At 47.4% G+C, this 20765-nt stretch overlaps 1 long non-coding RNA gene across 1 annotated transcript; it reads right to left on the bottom strand.

Annotated features, from left to right (window-relative positions):
• Nucleotides 1-6512: 6512 nt before the first annotated feature.
• LOC308672104 lies at nt 6513-20666 on the bottom strand. The gene is made up of 3 exons (XR_014027344.1): nt 20122-20666; nt 7680-8030; nt 6513-7325 (listed from the first exon to the last, which is right to left on the bottom strand). It is a non-coding gene; the product is annotated as an uncharacterized lncRNA (long non-coding RNA).
• Nucleotides 20667-20765: the final 99 nt, after the last annotated feature.

Raw genomic sequence — 20765 nt, 5'->3', positions numbered from 1 at the left:
GTATGCCAATTAGTGTATATTCAAAATGACAAAGTTTCTATTCTATTCTATTCTATTCTATTCTATTCTATTCTATTCTATTCTATTCTATTCTTTCCTATGCTATTCTATTCTATTATCTGTCTGTCTGTCTATCCATCGATCCATCGATCCATCTATATCTATCTATCTATCTATCTATCTATCTATCTATCTATCTATCTATCGATATAGATAGATAGATAGATAGATAGATAGATAGATAGATATAGATATAGATATAGATATAGATATAGATATAGATATAGATATAGATATAGATATAGATAGATATATAGATAGATATAGATATAGATATAGATATAGATATAGATATAGATATAGATATAGATATAGATATAGATATAGATATAGATATAGATATAGATATAGATATAGATATAGATATAGATATAGATATAGATAAGGGACGCGGTGGCTCAGTGGGTTAGGACGCTGAGCTTGTCGATCAGAAGGTCGGCAGTTTGGCGGGTCGAATCCCGAGTGCCGCGTAGCAGAGTGAGCGCCTGTTACTCGTCCCAGCTTCTGCCAACCTAGCAGTTCGAAAGCACGTAAAAATGCAAGTAGAAAAATAGGGACCACTACGGTGGGAAGGTAACAGCGTTCCGTGCGCCTTTGGCGTCCAGTCATGCCGGCCACATGACCATGGAGACGTCCTCGGACAAGCGCTGGCTCTTCGGCTTTGAAACGGAGATGAGCACCGGCCCCTAGAGTCGGAAACGACTAGCACGCATGTGCGGGGGAACCTTTACCTTTAGATATAGATATAGATATAGATATAGATATAGATATAGATATAGATATAGATATAGATATAGATATAGATATAGATATAGATATAGATATAGATATAGATATAGATATAGATATAGATATAGATATAGATATAGATATAGATATAGATATAGATATAGATATATCCATCCATCTATCTATATCTATCTTCACCAACCCCCTAGCATTCTTGAGAAGTCCATAATACTGGGAAAGGTGGAAAGGAAGAGAAGAGGATGGACAGCATCAAATGGATGGATTCATCAGCTATGGATAAAATACTGGAAGACCTGAAGACCAGGATGGAAAAGAGCTTCCTGGAGAAAACTTATCTAAAAGCTTGAGAACACATAATCCATCAGTCACCTAGCTCCAAAGTTCCTCTTTACTGTTGGGTCCCTGATACTCTCTGCACATGGTGGTTTTCTTGCAGAGGTTTCATTACCCAGTTAGGTAACGTCAGCGGTGCTAGGGAAAGTTGCAGAAACCCTAAAGGTGTCACCTAGTTGGGTAATGAAACGTCTGCAAGAAAACCACCAAGCTCAGAGAACACCAAGGACCCCACAGTTCAGCCCTGAGCTGCAGTTATTCTCTTCCGTCGGTTCCTCTTTACTTTCCAATGTCTAGACTCGCAGACAGTCTACTGTGCAACTCCAAATTTTCTCTATGTCTAATTTGGATAGGAATAAGGATAATTTGGGGAGGAGAATTTGGGGAGGAGAATTTGAGAGGAGAAAGGATGAAGGTGGCCCTCAACTGCTAATATCTAGGGAGGACTGTCCTTTGTTCTAACCCAGGGGCTCTCCAAACTTGGTAACTTCAAGATTTGTGGACTTGAACTCCCAGAATTCCCAGGGCCGGCAAATTCTGGGCGTCGAAGTTCACAAGTCTTCAAGTTGCCAAGTTTGGAGGCCCCCTGTTCTAAACACGCAACCACTCTCCTTGCCCCAGATCAGAATTCAAGATCTCTTAACTGGAGTTTCCTGCTTCCGAACGATGTAACGCTCAAATCAGGCTTCCAGGATCCCACAGAAACTTCCCATTCATTTCCAGTTCTACCCACTCTGCTCTACTCCCCTCCTGCTATGGAAAACGGCTCCGTTTTCTCACCTTCAGCAAAGGAACCGAGTCTCCAGGGAGTCCTCCATCTCGGGACCTACATCACTTGTTTTCCAACTTCATGGCTCCCCAGTCTCCTTCCTGCTTTACACCCACAAATTCCTGAGCCTCACCAGCTGAACCAGCTGGATTGCAGGATGACAGCAACAGGCGGAGCAGCCGCATTCATTTGGGTGTAGGAAGGAGTCTAAGGCTGCAGATATATTGACTGCACTTGCACAACATGCTTAAAGAACAGAATGAACTTCCCCAAGACTTTGGATCAGAAACCAGTTAAAGGAGGCTGGACTTTCAACAGAGTCAAAACATGCTGAGCCTCAGGGAAAAAACTTAACCTATTAATTGTAGCCCCATCCAGCTTTTGCAAGTCTATATTTAACAGAGTTGGAAGGGGCCTTAAGACTAGGTCTTCTAGTCTTCTAGTCCATCCTCCTGCTCAGGAAGGAGAATCTGTACCATCTCTTCTTAAAAACCTGCAGGGTTGGAGCACCCAACACTTCTGGAGGCAACTTCTGTTCCACTGGTTAATTGTGCTCACTGTCAGGAAGTTTCTCCTTAGTTCCAGGTGGCTTCTCTCCTTGATGAGTTTCCATCCGTTGCTTCTTGTCCTGCCTTCAGGGGCTTTAGAGAAGAGCTTCACACACACACACACACACACACACACACACACACACACACACCGCTTCTTTGTAGCAGCCCTTCCAATATTGGAAGGTTGCTATCATGTCATCCCTGGTCCTTCTTTTCATTAAATTAGGCCTACCCTAAACTAAAGTAATAAATAAATGAACGAAAAAATAAAAAGTACAATAAAATAAGTACAATAAAATAAGTACAATAAAATGACTTAATGAAACAAATAACTTAGTAAAATAAAATAAAATAATAAAATCAGTAAAATAATAAACTAGACATTTATCTATCTATCTATCTATCTATCTATCTATCTATCTATCATCTATCTATCATCTATCTATCCATCCATCTATCTATCTATCTATCTATCTATCTATCTATCTATCTATCTATCTATCTATCTATCTATCTATCTATCTATCATAGGGCCAAACAGAAGAACCCCTGACACTGACATCCCCTAAACTCTGCCGGGTAACGAAATGTTCGGAAACCAACCCACAAGCTCGGAAAACAAAGCTTCACCCTCATCCTACACCCAAGCTACAGATATTCGCCACTATTGCATACTTAATACTCCTTCCTCCTCCTATTTTTCCCCACAACAACAACCCTGTGAGGTGTGTTGGGCTGAGACAGAAGGACTGGCCCAAGGACACCTAATCAACTTTCACACCTAAGGCGGGACTAGGACTCACCTTCTCCTGGTGATTGGTCCAAAGTCACCCAGTGGCCTTTCTTGCCTAAAGCGGGACTAGAAGTCACAGCTTCCTGGTGATTGGCCCAGAGTCACCTAGCCGGCTTTCACGGCTAAGGCAGGACTAGAACTCATGGCCCCCCACTTTCTAACCTGGTGCTTTAACCACTAGGCCTATTTTCTGGGTTCACATCATGGGTCTCCCCACCAATTAAACCAAATGGCTGGAATTCACCCAACTTGCCTTACCCAAAAGCAAACCAACTTTTTTTAACCAAGATGAACCTTCACCCAACTTAGCCCTCTGAATCAACATGTCAGTTAGTCATTTTCTGACCTGGTTAGAAGAGACTGATCCTCTTGCCCCAGAATCGGCCATTCATCAGTGAAGCAAGGCCTCCTTATTTTGTGTTCCATTGACCTGGAATGTGATAGTCACAACTAGGTTTTTCTGTGCGGGAAAGTTGTGGGTTGAATGACTCATTAAGAAATTGCACATCGGTGGCGCAGGAGTTCTTTAAGAGCCCTTGAAAGCCATCGGGATTTTTTCATTTTGTTTTCATGCTCACGCATGCCAGAGGAGCTAAATCTTTCAGAAGTTATAAGGAGAGAGAAATGCCTTCTGCGCCTGCACAGAAGCACCCTTGCTCCTTCTCTCGGAATGGAGAGACTCCTGCTTTGATGTGTCTGTTTTTTAAACACAAGAACAAACTCTAGGTGCTTCTAAGGACAGTACTTATCAGCCGTCTTAATGGGTGGACTTCAATTCCCAGAATTCCCCACACACCATGCTGCCTGGGGAATTCTGGGAATTGAAGTCCACACGTCTTAAAGTTCCCAAGGTTAATAAATGCTGCTCTAGGACAGGGGTCTTCAAACGTGGCAACTTTTAAGACTTGTGGACTTCAACTCCCAGAATTCCTCAGCCAGCAGGCTGAGGAATTCTGGGAGTTGAAGTCCACAAGTCTTAAAAGTTGCCACGTTTGAAGACCCCTGCTCTAGGAGATCTATTCCTAAAAGATTAGCATCTTCAAGGGTTTTCGCAGATGCAGTCAAGCACTCAAACCCCGATTTTTAGTTTTGGAACCAAGATGTTGGGGTGGTTATGAAGGCATCCAATCAGGGGCTGAATGAGGAATGGACTTCATTATAACCTCAAAGGGATAAAATAGGTTGCACAAATCTAACAAAAAGCAATATATTGACCTTTTACCCTGGATGCTTTTTGTAATCCGAACAAATGGAGAACTGAGAGAGAGGGGTGGTGGCAACTCTTCTCCATGTGCTTTTAAACCCGGGGGGGGGGAGGGGCAAGCCAATATTTAACCCCAGTTCACAGAAGAAGGAAAGATTTAATGCAGGAAGGCATTTTCTGCCTTGCCCTCCCGCAAGAGGAGAACGCCGCTGCCAAGCCGTAGAAATAAAACCAGTTTAGCCAGGATGGGTAAACCAGTCGGGCTTGCTCAAGGCACGCATGAGCAATGCCGAGATAATGTATCCTTGTCACAGCATGCCAGGTGGGCCCGTGGTGATGGCGCAGAGGCCATCGTTGCCTCTCGTTGAATGAGGACATTGCAGAACAAAGAAATGTCTGGGGGTTTTATTTTATTTATTAAATTTCTACACCACCCATCTCACCGACGGTGGGCGGTTTATAACAAGGGTCACTAAACCATCATAGTCCACCCCACCTATAGGGGAGGTCTGTTCTAACCTGCCGTGCGCAAGATGGAGTGGACTACAGCGCCCATAATGGAAGCTATGGTCCCCTGCATTGGACAGGGGAAGCCAATTGTAGGAAAGGGTGTACAGGGAGAAATCTCTCTCTCTCTCTCTCCCTTGCTCCTCTTCCTCCTTTTTCTCTCTGTCTCTCTTTCTCCTCCTCCTCTTCCTCCTTTTTACTTCTTCTTTTCTCTCTCTCTTTCTTTCTCTCTTTCTTTCTTTCTCCTCCTCTTCTTTTTCTCTTTCTCTCCTCCTTTTCCTCTCTCTCCTCTTCCCCCTCTTCTTCTTCTTCTTTTCTCTCTCTCTGTCTCTTTCTCTTCCTCCTTCTCTCTTTCTCTCCTCCTTTTCATGCTTTCCATCCGTTGCTTCTTGTCCTGCCTTCAAGCGCTTTGGAGAATAGCTTGACTCCCTCTTCTTTGGAGCAGCCCCTGAGATACTGGAACGCTGCTATCATGTCCCCCCTCGTCCTTCGCTTCATTAAACTAAAGGTAAAGGTAAAGGTTCCCCCACACACGCGTGCTAGTCGTTTCCGACTCTAGGGGCCGGTGCTCATCTCCGTTTCAAAGCCGAAGAGCCAGCGCTTGTCCGAGGACGTCTCCGTGGTCACGTGGCCGGCATGACTAGACGCCAAAGGCGCACGGAACACTGTTACCTTCCCACCATAGTGGTCCCTATTTTTCTACTTGCATTTTTACGTGCTTTCGAACTGCTAGGTTGGCAGAAGCTGGGACGAGTAACAGGCGCTCACTCTGCTACGCGGCACTCGGGATTCGACCCGCCAAACTGCCGACCTTCTGATCGACAAGCTCAGCGTCCTAACCCACTGAGCCACCGCATCCCTTTTAATTTTATAGGTAGAACAGCCCAATTTAACACCTTTCCTTGCAGGGAGGGAAAACATCTGCCCAACTCCTGCCGATTCTACAATCTCTGCTGCCCTCTAGTGGCTGAAACTGCCATTTCTCCCAGAGAAATCTCCCCACATCATTATTATACGGTGGGACTGCATTCACAGAAAAAGACAACCTGGTTAGTTAGAAACCTTCAGGCTGCATTTTCACAACATGCCAAGGTCAGTTATTGTGAACGAGATTTGTTGTGGTCTACTGTGAGACCCTAGCCCACTGGGTTAGCTTGGACCTTCTATTTTTAATGCAAGTCTAGATGATGGGAGTGAAATTAGGAAAACAGGTTAATTCAAGAATCAGGTTAATACGCAGGTGTGAATGCAGCCAATGGCACTAAATCCAAGCCAAGGGTGGGTATCAACTGCCTTCACATAGCAGTGTAACATCGTGGAACTATTTTTAAAGTGTGTGTGTGTTTGTGTGTGTGTGTAACTTTTTCAGTTCTGGGTAAAGAACTTTGGTCAACCCTTCTAAAATTCTTGGCCCTGAATAGATTCCTACTTCTGCAAATAATTATATTCTATTTATTTAGTTCGTTGGAAACCTTAATACATTACCTTGCTTTGATACAATATTTATACAGTATTAATTGAAGCTTATTAACACTCCATAGTTTAGCTTAACTTTAGACCAATGTTCCCCAACTTTTGCACCTTGAAGAGGCATGGACTTCAACTCCCAGAGTTCCCCAGTCAGTCACTAATCAAGAACTCTGGGAGTTTACATCCATACATTTTCAAGCTGCCAAGGTTAAAACATACTTAAGACTACTGGAAATAAAAAAGAAAGATAAATATTGCATCAACATTGATTAAAATTTAAGATATCAGTCTTACTAAACATAAGATTATTTGACTTTTTCCCTTTAGAATTGAATATGACACTGGGGGAGGAGGAAAATCCCACTCTAGATTGCATTAAAGTATTTGTTGCTCCAAAGCAAGGTTTTGGCTGTCGACTCTGAAGAGATGTTCCTTCCCCCCTTGTCTTTAGCGTCACATGTTGAATGGCACACTTGCTTCATAGGCTTTGCTGGCTGGGTGGCTACTACATATAAGCCACCTGTTTGGGGAAGGGGCTTTCTCAGCAGGCATTTGGCAGCTCAGAATAATTGGGGGGGGGAGGAGAATCCTTCTTGCAAATTTCACTGTTCCGAGCTATTTTATATCAGCGAACATACAGGTGAATTTGGGTTGGGGTCCCGAGAACCGCATCGCAAGGGGCTTTTCCCAAGCCACGCATCCGTTTTGCCAAAAAGATATTTTAATGGTTGTGGGTGAAGGGAAGAAGCGAGAAGGCAACAGAGAGAAACTAAATGGCTGATCCCCTTTTTGGGAATCCCTCAAGGCTGTCGAAATGCAGCTTCTTGGTTCCTCTTCCAAAGATTAAGATGCCGAAATGGACAGAAGCAACTTCGAAGCATCTTTAGGCTGCAAAGGAAATAACAGCACGAATATTACTATTTCTTTAGATTTCCGTTTTGGTATCAATTCCCTCTCTTTTCTACCATTCCTTCCCTCCCTCCCTCCCTCCCTCCCTCCCTCCCTTCTCTTCCACTTTCCTTCCTTCCTTCCTTTCTTCATTCCTCCCTTTCTCGTTCCTCCCTTCCTATCTACCACTTGCATTTCCTTCCTTCCTTCCTTCCTTCCTTCCTTCCTTCCTTCCTTCCTTCCTCTACACAACTCCCTTTCATCTCTCAATTGGCCCCTACTAATAGTTTCCACCTCCTAACGCCACCCCCAATTTTCTCCAAAACATCAGTAGTCGCCATCCTTGGCACTTACAGGAAACTTGTAGATGTCCCACTGCAGTTATGGATTCACTTCCCCGGAATTCAAACATCAAAAGCGTGTAAGGTCCAGAATCAGAGGCCTGGACATTTTGGATCTTTAAAGAGCACAGTCTCCACAGATCTTCCCGTCCTGTGTAGGCAGGCCCTCTGATGACCTGATTAAGTTCCATTTTCAAGATCTGTCTGTTTCTGTTCACACCATTGCCTCGGAACCAGTCGCAATGGGTAGGAAATTGGGCACCTTCCACATGAAGGAAGACGGTCTGTCCAACTTGGGGGTTTGGTGGGAACTGGACCATGCGGAGGGCTTCAGATGGATGGAGGCTGGAGGCTAAGGCCAAAACTGGGCAGCAGGCAAGAAACAGGAGAAGGTCAGTTCTGATCCTATCGCTGCCAACAAAACACCATCATGGTCATCTCGGCCCTCAGAGTAGAAACCCAAATGGCAACGTCCTAGCTGGATGGCAACTTGATTAGGAGTGCTCAGGTTGGTAGCAGGTGCCCGTTTCTGAGCTCATCAGGGGGAGGGGGAGGAGGGGAAAGAGAGAGGAGGAGGAGGGGGGAAAGGAGAATTAGGGAGGAGGGGGGAATAAGGGAACAGAGGAAGAGGGGGAGGGGGGACAAGGGAAGAGGAAAAGGAGGAAGGAAAAAGGGAGGAAGAGGAGGAGGAGAATTAGGGAGAGGGGAATAAGGGAAGAGGAAGAGGAGGAAGGAAAAAGGGAGGAAGAGGAGGAAGGGGGAGAATAAGGGGGGAGGGAATAAAGGGAAGAAGAGGAAGAGGAAGCAACAAGGGAAGAGGAAAAGGAGGAAGGAAAAAGGGAGGGAGAGGAGGAGGAGAATTAGGGATGAGGGGAGAATAAGGGAAGAGGAGGAGGGAATAAGGGAGGAAGAGGAAGAGGAAGAAGGGAAGAAGGGAAGAGGAAAAAGAGGTTGGAATGAGGGAGGAGGAGGAGGGGGGAGAATAAGTGAAGAGGAAGAGGAGGGGGGATTTCGTTAAGTCTAAACTAGCCTAAGAGGAGCATAAAATTAAAATTTATTCACCCTCCTCAATCCAAACGGCAAGCACGCTCTTTTTCAAAGGTAAAGTATTTCACTTTTAACCCTCATATAATTAATGCAGTTTTACACCACACTGTGCTTGTGGCAGCCAGGCGATTGTGGCGGGAGGCGGGGAGAAATTGTTTAGGCTGCTCTTCTCCTCTTAACCACAGCTAGGCTGGCATTTTAATTTTTAAGCGACGTATTGCAAGCCATAGAATCGACAAACATCAGAACGTTTCATCGTCCTTAGAGGGAAAGCAGCAGGAATTAACGGGTTTCAGGGAGCGTTCCCCATCACTCTTTATCCTTCTGAGTGCCAGGAAGAGCGACCAAGCCACATGCAAGAGCATAAGGCAGACTGTTGGCTGAGCAGGGACAAAAATAGCCAGAGAAATGATTGAAGCCTGGGAAATGGAGAGGGCTGATTTACCACTCTGTCAGTCAACTAGGGACGCGGTGGCTCAGTGGGTTAGGACACTGAGCTTGTCGATCAGAAGGTCGGCAGTTTGGTGGGTCGAATCCCGAGTGCCACGTAACAGAGTGAGCGCCTGTTACTTGTCCCAGCTTCTGCCAACCTAGCAGTTCGAAAGCAAGTAAAAAGGCAAGTAGAAAAATAGGGACCGCTACGGTGGGACGGTAACAGCGTTCCGTGCGCCTTTGGCGTCTAGTCATGCCGGCCACATGACCACGGAGATGTCCTCGGACAAGCGCTGGCTCTTTGGCTTTGAAACGGAGATGAGCACCAGCCCCTAGAGTCAGAAACGACTAGCACGCATGTGCAGGGGAACCTTTACCTTTACCTTTACAGTCAACCAGAGGGCTGGTTTATCACCAACTTACCAGCTACAATCAACGACTTAATAACCAGCTATCAACACCCCAATTAACAACTAAACGCCATATACGACCAGGCACCATATAAATACTATGCGTAGAATAGCCCGGTGTGCGCATTCTGGAGAGAGAGAAGTTCCCGAAGGATGGGCTGTAGCACGAGTCCCAAAGCTTGGAAGAATAAACCGACTCAGATTGGATCCTGCAACGTTATCCTTGGGACATGTATAGGTGCCTTCCTTCGCACAGCCGTGATGCCACGTGTCGAGGGGAATGGATGGGAAGTGACTCACCTCAAGTCAGCCGCTTCAAAGCAGGCTTCCCCAACCTGGTGCCCATAAGCCGTGACAAATTTAACCCCCCCCCAAACCTCCACCCAAGATGTAATTGGGGGCTCCAGCCTGCTTGAATCTTCTGCGTGGTCAATTGCTCTGTGGGCTTTCCTCCCTCCCAACATCTCCACTCACCTGCCAGGATTAGACTGCTCCAGCGCATGATGGGATGGGTAGCAGGTGCTGGAGACAAGAGTTTCCGAGATAGATGAGCTTTTGTTTGGGGTGGAAAATGGGCTTTTTAGCCTTATATAGTCTTCCACACACTTATCAAGGGTGGGAATTTCCAGGTAAGTCCTGCCAGTTGCGGGAAAGGGAGGTAGGAGAATACCGGAATCAAAGATTGGGCAAGAGATAGCCATTTCTCAACTCTTTTGGGAAACGTCTAACTTTTGGGCACGGAAATTTAAGCATGGCCAGATGGGCAGCATTGCCCCGAAGGGTTCATCGAGAGCTTGTTTTGGTTGCAATTCCCATGACCCACAGGTCAAGGGAATCAGGGTTTGGCAATTGCTGCACGATCCACGGTCTGCTGAATCTTTTTTAGTGACTTGGTGTTGGGTGCCAATCCAGGACAGCCTCTCAAAAGGGGTAACTTTTCTAGCCTCTGTGACAGAAGAGCTTCTTGTTGACATTTTTTTTTTGGGGGGGGGGGGCTTCCTTTTATTTCTGATCTTGTTCTGGCACTCCTTCCCTCCCTCAGCCCCCAATTCATTTCCGGGTTTTTCCCTGTTTCTTTGCTTTGTGTGCTTCACATTGCTTAGTCAATATTGACATTTTGTTCTGTTCTCTCCATTACATAAAAAAAAAGAATTAGCAATGTCATTACATAAACCTATGGCGTGACCATGTTCTGGCACACCTACAGCCACCTCTTCCGCTAAGGAAGTCCTCGGCTTACGGCCACAATTGAGCCCAACATTTCTGTCGCTAAGCGAGACCGTTGTTAAGTGAGCCTTGCTCTGGTTTACGACCTTCCTTTTCACCGCTGTCAAGGGAATCGCTGGATTTGTTCAGTGAGTAACAGGGCTTGTTAAGGGAATCTGCCTTCCCCATGGACTTCGCTTATCCGAAGGTCGCAAAAGGGGACCGCATGGATGCTGCGACCGTCATAAGTGTTAGGCATATGGTGTTAGCCTACAATGTTGGGTTGAAAATATATTAACCATAATGCTATGTCTTTAAGTTGTTAATTGGCCAAAGGGTGTGTAAGTGTTCTCACGGCCATAAGAGGAAGCTAGGAACGTAGCTTCTTTCTCTCTCTGAATTCACTGCTCTCTACTATTACTGTTTTTGCTCTGCTGTTGGTTTACTACTGTTGTAAACCTGAACTGTGTATTGACCTCTGGACTGGTAAGAAGACTTTGTATTGTGTATGACCTGGACTGTTTATTTTTGACTGTGCGTTTTTTGTTCTTACACCACCTCAAAGTAAACTACTTTTTGCTTTTACAACTCAGTGTACTCTTGCGTGACTCTTGCTGCTCTCAGCACCCTTCCTTGTCTGTGCAACTCTTTGGTAGCACAAGGAGACCTCTGCACAACAAATTCCTTAACAATAAGTACGAGCCAGTTGCCAAGCATTGGGATTTTGATCACCTGATTATGGGGATGCTGTAAGGGTCGTCAGTGTGAAAGACGGTCCTAAATCCCTTCTTCAGCACCGTTGTAACTTTGAATGGCCACTAAATCACAGTCTGGTTTAGAAGTATCACTGCTTCAGACAGGAAGGCGGTGCAGAGAGTGGTGAGGATGGCAGAAAAGATCATTGGCAGTTCCCTCCCTCCCATCCAGGACATAGCATATGTCAGGAAGTTCCTCCTTAATTCCAGGTTGCTTCTCTCCTTGATTAGTTTCCATTCGCTGTTACCTGTCCTGCCTTCTGATGCTTTGGGACATAGGTTGACTCCCCCTCCTCTTCGTGGCAGCCCCTCAAATACTGGAATACTGCTACCATGTCCCCCCTACTCCTTCTTTTCTCTAGACTAGCCAAACCCAAATCCTGCAGCTCTTCCTTCATTTGTTTTAGTCTCCAGGCCTTCAATCGTCTTAGTTGCTCCTCTGAACTTTTTCCTTTATGCTGGAGAATCACGTCCCTGTTTATCAACGGAGAAGACTAAGACAATGCCCAGATTTTCCACTGGATGGGGACACCCCTTCCCCGCTGCTCAGGAAGATGATGTCACGCAGCGAACCAAGCGGCCTCTTTTCTCTCCTTTTGCTTTTCTAGATCTATTAGTTGCTAAAGGGTTAAGGGGAAATGAAGAGGGCCGTCTCTCTCTTTCTCTCTGGCGGGAACAAACAAGCGACTTTATTGTTTTCTGCCTATAATACAAGAATCTCCTCCAGACTGGCAGTTTTCACCCGGGAAAGACCAGATAAGGCTCTAGCGGTCCCCAACCTTTGTGGCAGAGGGGGAGAGGGGATGATGAGTCTGTGTGAGCTGTGGGGGAGCGCCTGCACGAAGCCTTGCTTGAGCGGGGTCCGCAAGATTGTCTGGGACACTACACATCCTCTCCACGACCTGTTTTCCTTCTTACCTTCTGGCAGGAGGGGGCTGCGTGGTATCCGAAGCAGAACACCCAGATTCAGACACGGCTTTGTGCCATACAGTATTAACCTTGTGAACGCTAAAGCTTCCTCCTTCCGTTATGTATTCAAGATGGACAGCTGAGGACTGCCCCCGACCTCCGTTCATTCCGCCGGGACCTGAAGACCTGGCTCTTCGAGCTCTCTGGCCCAGGCTGAGAATTAATCTTAATTTTAACTGGGGTTTTATTTATGCAGGGACAAATATAATTTTTTTTAATTTGTTTTTAACTTTTGTATCTTGGTTTTTTAATCACCCTGTAAACCACCCTGAGTCTTTCGGGAAAGGGCGGTATATAAATGTAATAAAATAAATAAATAAATAAATAAATATTTTTATACGTGACTTATATGTAAGGGTGTAGAGGTCTACACATACGTTGTATATAGTATGTTTTAAATGTGCGTTATGCATGTGTACACTTTGAGACCCAGCGACTAAATTTCATTTTTAACGTGTGCCGTTGTGCCCACAGGGGGAAAAAAATGACAATAAAGGTTATCTAATCTAAATGAACGGTTGTAAGTTGAAATCTAGCTGTATTTACTCCTTGGGGGGAAAAAACCAAACCCTGTTTGCCCTTCTTATGAGTGGACACAGATACATAGGTTTATAAAAAGGGAAATATTTAAAACTAGCTTGGAAGTGTTGATAGGAAAGGGAAAATTAACTTTGCAGGTTTTCAGGGCGAAGCTGTTGCGCAAACGGTCATCGGTCTCCTTTTTCAGGGCCGTTGTCGTTTCCAACGGTCACTGAACGGACTCTCGAAAGCCACCTTTATAGCATGGCTAGTCTGCAGCTGCAGAAATGCAGATAGGCCATGCAATCTGTTCATTCTCTTCCTCTTCCTCTTTTTCTTTAAGAACAGCAGGAAAAAACAAGAGAACTGAGCTTGTCGATCAGAAGGTCGGCAGTTTGGCGGGACGAATCCCGAGTGCCGCGTAACAGAGTGAGCGCCTGTTACGCGTCCCAGCTTCTGCCAACCTAGCAGTTCGAAAGCACGTAAAAATGCAAGTAGAAAAATAGGAACCACTACGGTGGGAAGGTAACAGCGTTCCGTGCGCCTTTGGCGTCTAGTCATGCCAGCCACATGACCACGGAGACGTCCTCGGACAAGCGCTGGCTCTTCGGCTTTGAAACGGAGATGAGCACCGGCCCCTAGAGTTGGAAACGACTAGCACGCATGTGCGGGGGAAACGTTACCTTTTAAAGATGACTATGTAGCAGAAGTAATCCCCGCATTTAAGCTGGGTTGAAGATCCCCAAATCTGGTACAAATTTGCCAACCTCATTTCCTTTTTTTCCTTTTTTTTCCTTTTCTTTTCTTTCTTTCTTTCTTCTTTTTTACAAATCTATACCCAGATTGTTGGGGGCAATTAAGCTGACTTTGCAATAATGCTGCTTGGGGGTGTGTGTGAAAGCCCTAATAAGCAGGCATATACATAGAATGAAGGCTACTGCTAAGCTTGTAAGCCACCCTGAGTCTTCGGAGAAAGGCGAGATATAAGTGGAATTAAAATTTAAAAAAAAAACCATTTGGCAACTTCGTTTAATAATTCTCCCCTTCCGGTTAAGAAGTTCAACGTGTTACTGTTTGTTTACTGGCCGTTCAACATGAGGTTGGCACTGAATGAAGAGACTTGAAGTTCTGACACCTGAAGTTCTGACTGTTGCAACATCTCTGCGGTCACGGGGTCAACATTTGGAGGCTTGGCAGCATGCCCACCTTACAAGCCCCAAGAGCACTGCTCATTCATCCACATCCTGGGTCTTCTTTTGGCCTCACCAGTCCAGGCCCACTTTAGAACAGAGGGCAGGGGTCTCTAAACTTGGCAACTTTTAAGACTTGGGGACTTCAACTCCCAGAATTCCTCAGCCAGCTAGCCAGCCATGCTGGCTGGACAATTCTGGCAGTTGAAGTCCACATACCTTATTTTATTCCTAGAATAACCCAATTTCTTGCTGTGGGGATAAACATCTGCCCAACTGCTGGAGATTCTACAATCTCTGCTGCCATCTACTGGCTGGGACAGCAATCTCCACCCAGGAAATCTCTCCATATTCTAAGCTAAGCTAAGGGTAGCATTCACACAGCAGATAACCAGGTTAGTTGGAAACCTTCAGGCTGCATTTTAACAACATGCCAAGGGCAATTACTTTGAACACGTGTGATTGTAGCGGGGTGTCTTTTCTCAGGGGAGAAAATTCAAGGAGTCGCCTTATAAGGGAGAGAGAGACAGGGAGGGAGGGAGGGAGGAAGGAAGGGAGGAAGGGAGGAAGGGAGGAAGGGAGGAAGGGAGGAAGGGAGGAAGGGAGGAAGGAAGGAAGGAAGGAAGGAAGGAAGGAAGGAAGGAAGGAAGGAAGGAAGGAAGGAAGGAAGGAAGGAGAGGAAATGGAGTGAGAAAAGAAGGGAGGGAGGGAGGGGGAAAAGGAGGAAGGAAGGGAAAATAACAATGTTTATTTTTTTGCAGGTCAGAATAATGTAACAGCCCAGAACAGGGTCCTCAAAAGAAAGAAAATAACCACTTTTGAATAGAATTAATGTACCTTGGAGGGTCATTTTTTTTAGCATCGTAAATGATTAATATTTATATGTTACAAATATGTAAGGGTGTAGGCCTTTACATTGTTGTATATGGTATGTTTAAATGTGAGTTATGTGTACCCTTGAAGAGCCAGCAACTAAATTTCATTTTTAATGTCTCCCATTGTGCCCTCAGTAAACAATGACAATAAAGGTTATCTAATCTAATCTAATCTAATCTAATCTAATCTAATCTAATCTAATCTAATCGAAGCTTATTCACTCAGTCCAAAAAACTGCAGACAACCATTTCCAAAGATCTCTTCGGGATCTATCTTTGCTGATGGGCGATGGATCTAGCATTTGACAGGGATCATCCCCTTGTTAATCTTTTCCCCCCCGTCTGGGTTTCTTTTTTTTCTTTTTTCTTTTAACAAAAATTGGACAGGCAAGCTAGTTCCTACCCCACACCACATAACCCCACATTATTCTCGCTTTCCAATTGCTTTCTGGCATGGGTTGTGGAAGTGCGAAACGGGACTTTCCAGGCATCAAAACTTCTGGGAAATTTGATCTTTCCAGCAGGAGGGGGAGGAGGGGGAGGAGGAGGAGGAGGAGGAGGAGGAGGAGGAGGAGGAGGAGGAGGAGGAGGAGGAGGAAGAGGAGGAAGAGGCACGAGGAAAAAATTGCAGGTTCTACTCTCCTTGTTAGAGAGAGAGAAAAAAGACCAGGCAAGTGAGAATAATCTAACCCAGGGGTCTTCAAACTTGGCCCTTTTATGACTTGTGGACTTCAACTCCCAGAATTCCTCAGCCAGCAAATTCTGGGAGTTGAAGTCCACAAGTCATAAAAGGGCCAAGTTTGAAGACCCCTGATCTAACCATCTCTTAGTGACTGCTCTCTACCTTCCGCCTTACAAGGGGAGAAAATAACGAAAATTTTTTTTAAAAGAAAACGGGAAGTTTAAGAATTGCTGGGGTTGAATTCTGTTGGGATGTCCAGCTGCAATCACAGGATCCCCCGTTCTTAATGCAGGTAGTCCTCGACTTACAACAGTTCATTTAGCGACCGTTCAGGAAAAAAAAGTGAGCTATGAGCGTTTTCCACACTTATGACCGTTGCGGCATCCCCAGGGTCACCTGATCCAAATGCAGTCAGCTTGGCGACTCATATTTATGACGGCTGCATTGTCCGAGGGTCACGTGATCCTCTTTTATGACCTCAAAGTCAACGGGGGGGGGGGGGGAGCCAGATTCATGTAACTAACTTAACAACTGCAGCGATTCACTTAACAGCTGCGGCAAAAAAACAAAAAGTAGTCGCAAAATGGGGCAAAACTCACTTAACAAATGTCTCCCTTGGCAATGGAAATTTTGGGCTCAGTTGCGGTCATAAATCGAGGACGACCTGGCACAAGAAAAACTGTTGAAAATGGATCGTTAGAATGCAGGAATCTGCAGGAATTACATATAAGAGAAACATCACTTCTTCCTCTGGAGTTAACCACATTTCCTAGTTACCACGATGGAAAGACAGCCCGCTTATCTGCCGAGGACACCTCTTTACATAGAATCCTCACCTGCAGGGAGTCCTCAACATACGACAATCGTGACCGGAATTTCCACCAATAAGCAAGACGGTTGTTAAGTGAATCACGTCCCATTTTACGGCCTTTTCCCCATGATTGTTAAGTGAATCACGCAGTCCTCGCCTTAAAACCTCAACTGAATTCGAAGTTTCTGTTGTTAAACGAGCCAGTTGTTATGTGAGCCATTTCCCCATTTTTACGACCTTTTATGCCACCCTTGGCAAGCAACTCATTGCAGGGCAGTCCTTAAGCAAACACTGGCTTCCCCCATTGATTTTGTCATTGGAAGCTGGCTGGGAAGGTCTCGCACGCGGTGATCACGTGACCCTGGGATGCTGCAATTGTCATAAACGCGCGGCAGTTCCCAAGCACTCGAATTCTGACCACGTGACCAGGGGGTGCTGCCACGGTCGCTAAGTGTGAAAAGTGGCCCAAAGCCACTTTTTTCAGTGCCGTTGTAATAATGGTCACTATGAACGGTGGTTAGGTTGAGGACTACCTATACGGGATCAAACCCAGGGCACACAGCTAAGTCCAGCTAGCCAGGGGTCTTTTATGACTTGTGGACTTCAACTCCCAGAATTCCTGAGCCAGCCACGCTGAGGGGAAAGGGAGAGGTTTCCAAGCTGAGCCAGGCTGGCTCAGGAATTCTGGGAGTTGAAGTCCACGAGTCATGAGGGGGCCATAGTTCCCCCATGCTGGCTCAGGAATTCTGGGAGTTGAAGTCCACGAGTCATGAGGGGGCCATAGTTCCCCCATGCTGGCTCAGGAATTCTGGGAGTTGAAGTCCACAAGTCATGAGGGAGCCATAGTTCCCCCATGCTGGCTCAGGAATTCTGGGAGTTGAAGTTCATGAGTCATAAAAGAGCCAAGGTTGCCTACCCCTGAGCTAACCGTTCTTCTTTTCTCACATGATGTCCTGGCCATCAATTGTTAGCTGACCGGTTGATGATGGAAGCCAGTCAGACTGAGAAGGTGGCTGGTTGCTGAAAGGGACCACAAGACCGTTGCAAGCGTTTTGTTGCGACAGACCATCCTGTTCCACCACGCTCCCTTCTGACTTCCATCCTGCTCCCCTTATTCAGCTCTCTGCGTAAGCTGCCAGATGAGTCACGGCCTCAGTTTCCCACAGCCCGAGCTGGGAAGAGACCAGACCCCTGAGTCACTTGCCAGTTCCCAATTGCAAGGAGAAACACACAATCATTGCGGCAGGACGTCGGTGAGCAAAACCCCCACCAGCTACAAGTTCAAGCAGGATCCCCGGCTGGGGAAGGCGATGAAAAGTCCATGGAGAAAGAGAAGGGGATTCAAAGACCCAGCAACTCACGCTGCTTCCCTAAAACCAGGATTTGCATGAGGGCCTCCGAAAAAGGAGTACGCAATCTAGCCCCCCCCCTCCCTCCCATGGATGCAGGGAAGTGATATCAGCCAGTGATGACCACATGTTTGGAACACCCAAGAAATAAATAGATCTTGGTTTGGTTAGAATAGAAATAGAATATCTTTATTGCCATTGTGTAACTCACGACAAAATCAAGTGCCGTCCAAAGTGCACACTACACCCAAGTAAAAAACCACAAATAACAACATACGCTATTATATACACACACATCCTCCACATTCTATTCACCATTGGCGCTGCCCCTAATATGGCACTTCAACATTGCACTATACTGTGGAATTTAATATGGTTACAGCTCTGGGATTAAAAAAAAACTATTTTTCAGCCTATTTGCCTTTGTTTATATTGTCCTGTACTTATTTGTGTAAGCGCCAATGTTGTGTACTCATCACGGTAATTCTGGTGACCTTTGATTTCCCGAAGGCTCAAAGCTTTGGAACTAATTGGGGTGGAGTTGAAAAAGTTGGGAATACTGATAGAAAAAAAGATACTCAACATTAAGAAAACCAAGATCATGGCATCCGGCCCTCTCAATTCCTGGCAAATAGATAGGGAAGAAATGGAGGTAGTGACAGATTTTATTTTCCTGGGCTCCAAGATCACTGCAGATGGGGACTGTAGCCAAGAAATTAAAAGACGCTTGCTCCTGGGGAGGAAAGCCATGGCAAATCTAGACAGCACACTAAAAAGCAGAGACATCACCCTGTCAACAAAAGTGTGTATAGTCAAGGCTATGGTCTTCCCAGTTGCAATGTATGGCAGTGAAAGCTGGATAAGAAAGGCTGAGCGCCAAAGAATTGAAGCCTTTGAACTCTGGTGCTGGAGAAGACGCCTGCAAGTTCCTTGGACTGCAAGGCGATCAAACCGGTCAGTCCTAGAGGAGATCAACCCTGACTGCTCTTTAGAAGGCCAGATCCTGAAGCTAAAACTCAAATACTTTGGCCACCTCATGAGAAGGAAGGACTCACTGGAGAAGAGCCTAATGCTGGGAAAGGTTGAGGGCAAGAGAAGAAGGGGACGACAGAGAAGGAGGTGGCTGGATGGAGTCCCTGAAGCAGTAGGAGTAGGGACTCCAAAAGATGGTAGAGGACAGGAAGGCCTGGAGGAATGTCGTCCCAGGGGTCACGAGGAGTCAGACACAACTTCGCAACTAGCAACAGCTCAGGGTTGAACTGTTGGGTCTTTGGTGGTCTCTGAGCTTGGTGGTTTTCTCTGTAGCCCCTACAAACAGGATTGAAATCCCAGGACGCCCCCACCCACATCCATGGACGCTTGCTCTTCCTCAGCCACCAGGGGGCGCAATTCTCAAAGCGCCTCCCCTTGAATCCGGTTCTGGGGGGAATCCCGCTCTCCGCGCCCCGCCCTCCCAACCGCCAGCCCTACGTCATTTGCGCACCCGTTTGCAGCATCGCGCTCCTCCTCCCCTGCCCCCTCCCCCGGAAAGAACCGGACGGTCTGGCATCCGCTTGCGAGGTCCTTCCCCACCCACCCACCCCCCCGCCAGGTTATGGGGAAGGGAAAAGAGCAGATTCCCACGTGTTCTCCCCGCGGCAGGTCGCTTGCTGCGGTCTCCGGGGGGGGGGGAGCTGCGAAAGGGGAGAGAATGAAGGAAGGAACGAAGGAAGGAACGAATAAATAAACGGCGTTGAAAAAGTTTCTCTCTCTCTCTCTCCACCCCCTCCCCAAAGTTGGCAGCAGCGTGCAACTTCCACGTCGCAAGCCGCGAGTTGCCAAAGTGCAAACGTGCTGGGCGGTTGGACTGAACCCAGCGCACCCACCCACCCACCCACGCACCGACCCTCGCCCAGGCAAGCACACCCGTTCACACCCTCCGGCCCTTATCTCCGAAGGACGCGATCGCCCCGTCCCGGGACTGTGAACTGCCTTCCGGGAACAGGCCGACTCTCAACAGGTGGAGCTCGCCCGCAGCTCCCAGGTCGAGCAGCAAGAGCTTTCCCCCCCCCCCCATCCCCACCCCTTTTTTTTTGCAAGCTGCTTCGGGCCCGGCTTGCTGCAAAGGGCGAGCGGGGCCAGCCTAGTGTCCCGGGAAGCGGGAGGGCGTTCAACGGGGACAAAAGTCCACCAGGCAGAAACCACCCCCCCTTCCTCCCCCTCTGCCCTACCTGGAGCTGGCAGGGCTCCCGGCACACCTGGCAGCCTTGAGCCATGCGCCCCGGGCGGCCGGGCCGGGGCTTCCCTCGGCGCTGGAAGCCGCGGGAAGGGCCGAGGCAGGCGGCCAGGAGGAGGAGGGACTGGAGGCGGAACTCCCCCGGGGAAGGGAGGCCGGTAAGAGCCGCTCCGTGAAAGTCCCTCTATTCAGCTGAGCGATCGGGGAAGTCCCGGCTTCCTTCCTCCACCGCCGAGGCTGGGCGAAGCGGCTGTCACCGCCGACGCCGCCGGGGATCGGCTCGTGGGCGCCCAGGGAGCCCCCAGCCCGGCCCACCGACCCTCCTGCGGCGGGGGGGGAGCTTCTGCACAGCCCGCCCCCCCCCTTCTTCCCACACCACCCCCCCTCGTCCGCCCGAGAGAGCGAGCAAAAGGATGACTTGGCAAAGGCAGAGGCGAGACGCTCGGGAGGCGTTGGACGGGTGACTCCCTTCGCAGGAATCCGGGCGAGGAATCCAGTGAGGTTGGGGGGGGGAAAGCTTGGAAGAGACACTCGGCCCCCCCACCACCACCACCCTCCAGCTGTCGATCCGGGACCCTCCGGAGAGGGGCTGCCCGCTGGGCTCCCCAGGAAAGGCGCATGGCACGCCGCTAGCTCTCT

Source organism: Vipera berus, assembly GCF_964194415.1.
Source record: "Vipera berus genome assembly, chromosome: 9".
Lineage (NCBI taxonomy): Eukaryota > Metazoa > Chordata > Lepidosauria > Squamata > Viperidae > Vipera > Vipera berus.
Note: the sequence above shows the minus strand (reverse complement) of the source record. Positions and strands in the feature narration are given on the sequence as shown.